The sequence below is a fragment of the Phodopus roborovskii genome, unplaced genomic scaffold (genome assembly GCF_943737965.1).
Source record: "Phodopus roborovskii unplaced genomic scaffold, PHOROB, whole genome shotgun sequence".
Lineage (NCBI taxonomy): Eukaryota > Metazoa > Chordata > Mammalia > Rodentia > Cricetidae > Phodopus > Phodopus roborovskii.
Genome location: NW_026125543.1, coordinates 4,119,763 through 4,122,992, shown reverse-complemented (window position 1 = coordinate 4,122,992; position 3,230 = coordinate 4,119,763). Strand labels below are relative to the sequence as shown.

At 41.1% G+C, this 3,230-nt stretch overlaps 1 non-coding gene across 1 annotated transcript; it reads left to right on the top strand.

Moving 5' to 3' along the window:
* The first annotated feature begins 353 nt into the window (after positions 1 to 353).
* Positions 354 to 480, top strand: LOC127216396 (small nucleolar RNA SNORA40). The gene has a single exon (XR_007834019.1). It is a non-coding gene; the product is annotated as a small nucleolar RNA SNORA40 (small nucleolar RNA).
* The last annotated feature ends 2,750 nt before the right edge of the window (positions 481 to 3,230 follow it).

The window sequence follows — 3,230 nt, the reverse complement described above, 5'->3', positions numbered from 1 at the left end:
ATACCTGTCAGAATGGTTAAGATCAATAAAAAAGTCACAGCTCATGCTTGAGAGGATGTGGAGTAAGGGGAACATTCCTCCATTGTGTACAGTCACTCTGGGAATCAATATGGTAGTTCCTTAGAAAGTCAGGAGTTGATTTACCTTAAGACCAAGCTATTCTACTCTCGGGCATATACCCAAAGAATACCCCATGCTACTACAAGGGAACTTGCTTAATCATGTTCATTATGGATTTGTTCATAATAACCAGAAACTAGAAACAACCTAGATGTCCCTCAATAGAAGAATGGATAAAGAAAATAGGATACATTTACACAATGGAGTAGTATTTACCTATTTGAAAAACTGACAGCACTTGTATATGTTTTTGTTCAGCTGATGGACAAACGCAGGTTAGACAGATGCAAAAATAAATCCTCTTTTGCAACCCAGAACTCGTTGTTCAGTAAGAGTTTTGAAACATACAAGAAGGATAACACAAAGGAATTATGGTATTGGTAAGATTGCTTCTATCCTATAATTTGAAGGCATAGGTGATAATAAATTAAACTAATGTGATTATTTCTTTTTTTTAAAAGAAAAACATGGTATATACTCACTCATAAGTGGATATTAGACATAGAGCGAAGGATAACTAGCCTTCAATCTACAACTCCAGAAAAGCCAGGAAACAAGGAGGACCCTAAGAAAGAAATACATGGACCACCTTAGAGGTGAAAGGGACAAGATCTCATGACTAAATTGGGAGTACAAGGAGGGGGTGGAGGGAAGAGAAAGAAAAGGGGAAAGAAAAACATGAGGGATCAGGAAGGTTAAGTTAGGGGAAGAACAGAGAAGGAGAGCAAGGAAAAAGATTCCTTAATAGAGGGAGCCATTATGGGCTTAATGAGAAATCTGACACTAGGGAAATCTCCAGGAATCCACAAGGATGACCCCAATGTCCTTCCCCAATAATGAGATTGATGACTACCTTAAATGCCATCAAAGAGCCTTCATCTAGTAGCTGATGGAAGCAGAAGCAGAGATTCACAGCCCTGAGCCAAACTCCTGGAATCCAGTTGTAGAGAGGGAGGAGTGATGAGCAAAGGGTTCAAGACCATGCTGGAGAAAACCACAGAAACAACTGAACTGAGAAAGTGGGAGATCACAGACCCAATTGGACAACGGAGGAACCAACATAAGACTGAATCAGACCCCTTGAATATGGGTGTCAGCTGGGAGGCCTGGGCAGTCTATGGGGCCTCTGGTGGTGGAACCAGTATTTATCCCTTCATTGAGGTCTTTTTGGTGTGGGAAGGTACTCTGCAGGCTACCGAAAGAGAAATGGGGACACCAATGCAACTATAAAACCTTTGATCCAGTGTGTTCTGCCTACAAAATATTCTAGGGTTAAGGTGGCATAGGACGTGTGGGAGAAGGCAACTAATGTCTTCCCCCTCCCCCATCTCCCTCCAAATCCTGCTGCATCTCAGAAAGCTCACCAAATGATGACGCCAGCCCCAGGGATGCTCAAGACCACTCCTACAGGGTATTTAAACTGCCTGCCAGAAAATAGACTCCTGTTTTTTCTGGTTTCCCTTTCCTGTCTCCTCCCTGGGGGACTGGAAGGCTACCCCAGGAGTGTTATATCTGTTAAATGTGGCTTTTTCTAATTTGATTTGATTTGGCTTAATTTGGACTGCTGCATCAGCAGAGAGGCTTATAGGGGTGTGGAAACTTTTCAATCCAGTCAGACATTATTCAAAGGGTAAGTTTAAATTGGAGGTTTCCCTCAAATTCCTCCCCTTCAGAACTCAGGGTATTCTATGCAAGAGGAGGAGGAAAGATTGTAAGATCCAGAGGGGATGGAAAAGAGTCCCTCTGAATCAACTAAGCAAGGCACATAGGAACTCACAGAGACTGAAAGGGCAAGCACAGAGCCTATAGGGGCCTGCACCAGATCCTCTGCATATATTTTATAGCTCTTAGCTTAGTATTTTTATTGGCAAGGGATCTCTGACTCTTATATCTGCTCTTGGGACTCTTTTTCTCCTGCTGGGTGGCCATGTCCAACTTACATATGATAGTTTTTGCTTTATCTTATTATATTTCATCATGTTTGTTTATCTCTTACAAACATGTTCTTTTCTACTAAGAGGCAGAAAAGAAGAGGATCTGGAGGGGAGGAGTAGAGGGAGGGGAAAGTATAATCAGGATATAAATGTATGAGAAAAGAATCTATTTTTTAATAAAAGGAAAAAAATGGGTGGGGAGAGATCATTCATGTCAAGTATGGTGGCATATTGCTTTAATCCCAGCACTCAGAAGACAGAGGCAGGAGGATTTCTTGAGTTTGAGGCCAACCTGATCTACATTGTGAGTTACAGGCCAACCAGAACTACACAGTAACACCCTGTCAAAAACAGACAAAAAAGGTTAGCCAGTGTATAGAACCAGAAATATTTTCCATGTGAAATACATAACAAAGTAGAAGGCAATCATTGTATTTGTGTTTTCAAATATTTTTTGATGGCCTGAGGGAAGAAAGGCAAGCTCTCCAGCCCACCCACATTATTCTCACTCCCAGACTTAGCTGAGGTAGCACAGCTTGCACAGCAGACCCAGCCTTGTACCCCATTCACACACTCTCTTGATTACCACTGACTTGGAATCACTCCAGTCCCTCCCCTCAAAAATGAGCATAGCGGAGTGGAAGGGCTGACCTACCAACTCTCCATATCTGATCCAAAGCCAACAAAGTTTGAACAGCAGCAAAAAAAAAAAAAAAAAAAAAAAAAAAAAAAAAAAAAACCCAAACTTCCACTCAACAGAGGCAGGCTAGACTCACATCAGACACACAATAACAAGTCCACTTGGGCAACACCACAAACAGTATGTATGATAAGTCAAGGTAAGACATCCCTTCAAAACCTGCTAATCCTACAGAAATGCTCTCCAATGAGAATTACCTGGAGAAACTCCAGGACACAGAATTTAAAAGAAGAATTATAAATATTATCAAAGAACTCAAGCAGTTTAAAGAGAAAACGAGCAAGAAAAGGCTTCCTGAATAGGACTCCATTTCCTCAGGAATTAGGTCAACAATTGACAAATGAAACCTCATAAAACTATAAAAAGTTTTGTTGTTTTGTTTTTTGTTTGTTTTTTTCTAGCTAGGATCTCACTATGTAGCTCTGGCTGTCCTGGAGCACACAGGCAGACCAGGCTGGTTTCAAACTCACAAATAT